The 7130-nt window shown below is 33.3% G+C and overlaps 1 long non-coding RNA gene and 1 pseudogene across 4 annotated transcripts; both read left to right on the top strand.

The window, feature by feature from the left end:
* Nucleotides 1-2162: 2162 nt before the first annotated feature.
* LOC150032265 (U5 spliceosomal RNA) lies at nucleotides 2163-2293 on the top strand (annotated as a pseudogene).
* A 150-nt stretch (nucleotides 2294-2443) lies between these two features.
* LOC120068476 (uncharacterized) lies at nucleotides 2444-6201 on the top strand. 4 transcript variants are annotated; one of them, XR_016525137.1, is made up of 4 exons: nucleotides 2444-2707; nucleotides 4019-4115; nucleotides 5374-5463; nucleotides 5897-6201. It is a non-coding gene; the product is annotated as an uncharacterized LOC120068476 (long non-coding RNA). The 4 variants fall into 4 exon arrangements; XR_016525136.1 differs by lacking the exon at nucleotides 5897-6201 and having other exon boundaries at nucleotides 4019-4391; nucleotides 5374-5638; XR_016525135.1 differs by lacking the exon at nucleotides 4019-4115 and having other exon boundaries at nucleotides 2488-2707.
* The last annotated feature ends 929 nt before the right edge of the window (nucleotides 6202-7130 follow it).

The raw sequence follows: 7130 nt of genomic DNA, 5'->3' as shown, positions 1-7130 counted from the left end.
GGGAGGTAGGAAGTTTCCTAAGTGTTAGTAGTTGTGCTCTCGGATGAGATAAGGGAACTAACACTTAGATGGAAATAACAAACCTAGATATGAGGAACACATGATCTTCTATAGGCTTAAGTGTCTAAGGGAGGAAATTGGAAAAGTCTAATAGGAGGTATGTGTCAATGGCCATTTGGAGGCTAGTAAAGGCCAAAGATAGAGGGTATACGGGCAGCTAAATCTTCCTAAGTAAATGCATGGTAGGCTCAGAGTGATGATTAAAAAGAATTAGTAGGCTTGGTCCGAGGCAAGGACTAAGAGGTCACAAGGCGTGTGATGGCTGGTGGCGTTAAAGGCCTAAGCATGTGGCTACCAAAAGGCTATGCAATGAAAAAGAGTGTTGAGGCATATTAGAGGTTAAGAAGGGCTTGATGAGCGGCAGGCCTAAGCACGAGCATCTAAGACAAAGCCAGTGTATGTTTTGGCTAACGATGGAATGAACAAGGGTGTGCGATGTTAGCTGAGATGTGCGTTGGCCTAGGAAGAAGACTAGCTTGGACGCCAACCTGGGCGTTGGTGGAAGACTTAAGCATTTAGCTTAATCACTCAGTTAATGGACTTAGTGGTGTGATTAGAGGCCATAAATAAGTGTTTAGTGCGCCAAATGTCATCTTAAGGAAGCTATCTGATCATGCAGCCTTGTTATAAAAGAAAGTTCGAATGTGGAGCGATTTGGGCATTTCACTCGTGCTAAAGAAGCGGGAATTGCTACCTACTTGAAGCTTGAATAGTGAAGAAGGTAATCCAGGGTTATAGGAAGAAAATTCTAATGGAATTGAGCTGAAAGTTGAAGAATTTCCTCAAGTGTTCGAGATTCTTAGGCTACTCAGACAAGTTGTAATGATTGATAAATTTCTAGCTTGCGGAGAGGAATTAGAGGCCGGAATATTAAGGTAAGCTAGCTAAGATGTCTGAGAATAAGTTCTTAGAAGGATGTTTCATGAGATAAAGTATGGAATTTTAGTTATTCAACTGGAATTTAAATCTGGAATTCTTGGTTGGATGAACAAGCAGGCATCTGCCATCCATACATAAGCAAGCCACTGACTGACCTAGTTATAAATATGAATGACATGTGAAGGATCGACTTACTGATCATGGTTAAATCAAGTGGATAGAAATATATATATAGTGAGGAGAGTGCAACTATCGACCTATAATGGTATGTCTCCGTAGTTAACGAATATTGATTAATTCGGATTAAAGATTTGAACCGATTAATCTCAAATCGTTGGAGCTCATGATCTGTAGGTCCATAAGGTCCCTCTACTAGCTCGTAAAAGATTAAACCTTGGATTAAAATTTTAGAGTTTAGATTTGAAATGTTCAAATTCAATTTTAGGGTTTGGATAATTATATTCGATATAATTAACCTTTAAAGTTATTGAAATTAAACGTATTTAGAGTGTCCAATATATTCAAATATTGATTTTTATCTAAGATTTATGCATGCTTGTAGTAATGTCTTGTTAGTAAATGTTAAAAAGTCGGGTCATTACAATCACAAATGCAAAATAAAAAAAGTCATCACTCTACAAAGGGAGAACTATGTACGTTAAGAGACCATGAAAAGTGCATTTGAAGTGATATCAAGTTGCATCTTGATAATGCAAACCGTATTATACATTTCATAGGTTATGAGCCCAATTATGGCGTTTCATGATAAGTGATTTTTTTTAATCATAACTAGTAAATGATATAAATGACCATTATCTACTAATTAACGTGAAAGAATTTAGGCCAATTTTATTTCAGGAAACATAATCCATTAGTGCCAATATGAAAAGTGGATACCATTTGATTATGTTTGTTATTGTTGATTTGTGTTTTGTAATCATAATGAAATGTGGGCTCACTAAATTGATTATAACCGAACAATAATTTATATGATGATTGTTTAGGCGAACAAGACTATGTTGCCTCACAAAGACCATTTTTTTTATAATTATATACAAAATTTTTAAATGATGAATTAATTTGATAATTACATAATGAATTTCAATTTTAGAGTGGTGTGATGCAGACACTAACTTCATTCTATTTCCCACACCGGTAAAGTTTGAAAAATGTACACCAATTGCTATATATGAAAATGTGTTCAGTAGCAAATATTAATATTGGAGTCGGGCGTTCAGCACAAGGCGAACTATTCTTTCGCCTTTTACTAATGAATACCATGTGCTGTGTCGACGGCTTCTTCTACCAACACAATAAAAAATATTGACAAATATAATTTTCATTGACAAAATTTTTATGCGTGGACAAAACATCATTTCTGCCGATGAAAATATATACGTAGGGAGAAAATTATGTGGTTTTAGTGAAACCCATGGAATTAGGTTTCTGTCAATGACGCAACTTGCATGGACATATAATTTCAGTATCTACCGACAAAAAGTGTGTGCGAACATAATCTTTTTAAATCCTAAATTTTATTTTTTCTCCACAATTTCTTAAAACCCTACCCCACTTTCATTTTTCCCCACACTTTTTATCACCCCATTCCTTTCCCTCCTCACTCTCCTCCCTATTTTCTTTTTCTCTCATCATTCTCACGCAAACTCTAACACAACCCACGTTCCACTCGCTTGCCGCTACGCACAACCAACGTCAGTTCATGCACTGTATGCCCGTTTGCTCGCCACCACTGTTAATTTTGGTTGAGGCAAGCTCTTCTATCTCTCTTTTTTTTTGTCTTTTTTTTCTTTCTCTTAATTAAATCCCACTTTCTCTCATCTGTCAACTCAATTTCACTGAAATGGTGAGCAAAATCTCAATCTCTCTTTACGTTTCATTCGACACTAGGCTTGAAAGCTTTTTATCATCTTTGTCTCCATCGTTTCTACGTTCTTATGATCCACACGTCTTTCGTTTGTAATGCCTGTTGCTTTTGATTCTTGCAAATTAATTGGAGTTACTACTTGCTTCTTATTGGACTTGTGTAAATCATTTCAATTTTGCCCTTGAAATTGTATTATGGATATACTATAATTGGACTTCTTATTTCGTGTTGCTAATATTTAATTGGGAGTTCACATCCGCCCAAGTTTTGGTTTTGGAGTCATGACCAGAACATTTTCATTTGAGATTGAAAACTACACTTAGACATTTTGAGGTATTTTTTATATTAAAATATATCTTAGACACTTTTTAGGAAATTTCTAGTTGGTTTTGATAACCAACGTGACACTGAGAAACTTTTTTTAGAGAATTTCTAGTGGGTTTTGATTATTAAATCGTCCTTAAATATTTTAAGTTGTTTTGAGAATTGAAGTCTCAATCACTTTTTGGAAACTTTATAGGTTAGTTTTGAGATTGAAAGTCATATTTAGGCATTTTAAAGGTCTTTCTGAGAGTTAAAAGTGTCACTTAGTCACTCTTTAGGTACTTTTTAGGTTGGGTGAAAAGTTTCCCTCACACATTTTTAAGTTATTTTGAGATTTGAATTGTCACTTGGGTAATTTTTAGGTAATTTGCAGTTAGTTTTGAAAATCAAAATGATATCTAGGAACAATTTATAGGTTGTTTTGAGAGTCAACAAGTCTCTCTGACATTTTCTATGAACTTTCTAAGTTGTTTTCACTTAGACACTTTTAAGATATTATTTAGGTTGGATTATTTTCATTTTGTTTTCTGTTTGTTGAATGTATCTATATGACCCTTCAAAATAGACAACAAACTCTCTAGATCTTTAGACTTAGAGTTCTTTCAATAATTGATCAATATAACTTATTGATAGGGTAGTTAAACAATTTGTCACTTTCTTTGTTGTGAATTAGTTAATTTTTATGTTTGTTTAAAATTGAGTTGTATATATATAGCAATTATGATATTATTTTGTGTATGTTCCGATAAAGGAAAATATTGTTGATTTCCACATGCATAAGTAAAAAAAAAAAGGTATATGTATTTTTATTTTTTCAATAAAAAAACCATGGCAGACATTTAATAACGGACAGTTATCAATAAAATGTAGGTGAAAAACCAACACTAAAGATGATGTTCAATATCGGTTGAAAACCGACATTGAAAGTAGTATTCATTGTTGGTTAAAAACTGGCATGACATTGAAGGTAATTGACATTGAAATCTTGGTCATCTATAATGCTAGTTTTTAAACTGACATTAAAGACATTTTGTTAACGATCTAAATGGTTCTTTTTGTCCTGAGGTGAAATTTGAGTTTTGACTAATTTCTTTCTATTTTAGAGATTTAATTCTAAGTAAATTTTCACTCGATTGTATCCCTTTTTCGACGATGCACATCTGAGAAGAGTGTTGTGTTAATCTTGGGGAGCAACTGGCTTTTTGCAATTTAGTACCGAGGTTACACTGATTTTGCTTTCAAGGTAATAGATCTTCTGCGACATAACAATGATTTAGACCCAGAATTGATGACGACTAACAACATTTTATGAACTTTGTGAAGCTCGAAAGGATTTTGCTCATCAGTGCACCTTGTGCTTTAAAACACAACGAGTTCTACTTTTAATTTTACAACTCTGTTTTTCATGATTTTATTGGGAGACGATTTATCAGTTCATAGATGTCATCTCTTTTCAAACTTTGTAATCCGGGTTCATTAGATTTATTTATTTATTACTTTTTAAGTAAATATCAATTTATTCCCTAAACTTTGGGTGTTGTATGCATTTAAACCCTGAATTAAGAATTGTATCAATTTAAACCTTGAACTTTGGAGTTGTATCAATTTAAACCCCAAATTAATAATTATATCGATTTAAACCCTGAATTCTTATAAGTGTATCAATTTAAACCTTGAACTTTCATAATTATATCAACTTAAATCCTCAATTATTTTTTATTTGGATATATTTATAAAAATTTGGGATTTAAATTAATATATTTATGAAAGTTTAGGGTTAAATTGATACACGTAAGAAAGTTTAGGGTCTAAATTGATACAATTGTTAGTTTGGAGTTTAAATTGATACAACTCTTAAAATTCAGGGTCTAAATTGATACAACCCCTAAAGTTTAGGGTATAAATTGATACAATTTTTAACTTAGGATTTAAATTGATACAAACCCCAAAGTTTAGGGTTATAAATTGATATTTGTCAAAACTTTTTTTAAGGAAGCATAACTATTTCATCAAGATCCTGTTTGATAACTATCTGGTTTTTATTGTTTTTAAAAATTAAATTGGTATTTTTACCTCCAAATTTCTTTATTTGTTATCTACTTTTTACCAATGGTTTAAAAAACCAACCAAATTTTAAAAGCTACTTCTTTTAGTTTTCAATATAGTTTCTCCTGCCCAAGCAATTAAACTTTTTCCTTTGATTATTTTATTTTATTCTTTTTTAGATCGATGAAGAAATTCTTCAGGAAGTTGTAAAGATGGGATTTGACAGGAATCAGCTGGTGGAGTCTCTTTGTAACCGAATTCAAAATGAGGTGCATCATTAATTAGACTTATTGTCTTAAGAAATTTGAAATTCTTCCTTGCTAATAGTTACTGATGATCATTGTTATTGAGAATATATTCAAGGTTACTGTTGCTTATTATTTGTTCTTGGAAAACTGATTCCATGTTTCTAGTGGCTTATCTTTGAGCTGAGTTTCAGGAGACTACGGTATTCTTGTTTCTTGTCCCTACTTTAAATTTCTAGTCTGAGAAACACGTATTTCCATTTTATACTATTAGAAAAAACTACCCAAAACCACCCTCCAGAGTGCATCTTGCTGAAGATGTTGAGGAGTAAAAGAAAATAAGTAACCTAATAACTGTTGGTTTCTTGCTTTTTCTATAATGTCAAAAGATGTAACCTAGAAACTGATGCTACCAAATATATGAAATATGATTGTACTCTTTGGTCTAACTTGGCAGTCTCGAGCTCATCCTCGTGAAATTAAGACTGAAGTTCTTAAAGCCCTACGAGAGCTCAATGTTACTTAAAAGAGAATTGGACACTACAATATGAAATGTAGATGGCTACCTGGAATTTAAGGCCATCATGAAGGCATGATTAATAACCCTGTGCATAGTAATCATTATTTCGTGGATGAATTGACCATCAATAAAAATGATGGCGATGTAAAATTACCAAATGTTATCAAGTGTCAAGCACATGTATCTTTCTGTCTATTGGGTCATTTGAAAGAAATTTACCAATTTACCAGGCTGTTCCATCTTCTCGCATTGATTGAAATGCATTTCATAGTTTTCAATATAAACTTCCATCCATTCCTGAACCCACTACACCTATAGAGAGTAAGACCTTTGATTAACACATTTCCTACGCTTGATTTATTCTCAACTTGTTTCATAAATGAGTTATTGTTATTTCATGTTTAACAAAAAGATAATGTTCAGCACGTGTCATGTCACTTTCTCGATAACAATCTCAAGCTTCATTCTCATTCGTTTTTGCTTTGGTTTTGTTGTCAGTTGTACAAAACATGCAAAGAAAAGTATTTGCTTGATATACAAAGGGTTCAAGGCCTCAATTTCTTTTCCTGTGTCTGTGTGCTGCCTTCTTTGCCCAGCCTAGCAGAAGCGTTGTGAATGCCTTACATCCCAAAAATCAATTTTTACGTAAACTAAAACAGAATATATATACAACAAACATGTAAATAGCATGTCGTTGGGAAAGGATAAAACCATTCTTACCTTTGTAGATCTTCATGCTTCTAGAACGATCCTCTCGATGTTTAAAAAATGGTAGGCATATTGAGTCGGTGAACTGGCCACCCTCACCCAAACAAATCGAAGGACAATCCGTCGTGAACAAGAGTTCATACTATACTCAGAATTAAAATTAAGTTTCCTAGGTCATCCTATTGAAATAGAAAACTAACTAGTTAACAGTACTACATCTAGTGGTTACTATTTCGCGGTTCGGTCTTATGAAAACTCATTGCATAGGATACTCCACTTGCATGTCACCTACATGAACGCGTTGGATCATTGTGTTTCTATCAAATACAAAGTGGGTCGTACCCATAGTATCACCAGGATAAGGTACCCAGCTTTGTCCCTATACTATAGACCCTTTAGGCTGTATCTTGAACATTGATCCCTGTATGTCTCCACATACAGTTTAAGACTCATAAGACAACCT

This window comes from Benincasa hispida, chromosome 12 (genome assembly GCF_027475165.1).
Source record: "Benincasa hispida cultivar pf3 chromosome 12, pf3_genome.v1.1, whole genome shotgun sequence".
Classification (NCBI taxonomy): Eukaryota; Viridiplantae; Streptophyta; class Magnoliopsida; order Cucurbitales; family Cucurbitaceae; genus Benincasa; species Benincasa hispida.
The sequence above is the reverse complement of the archived record's forward strand: the minus strand, read 5'-3'. Positions and strand labels throughout refer to the sequence as shown.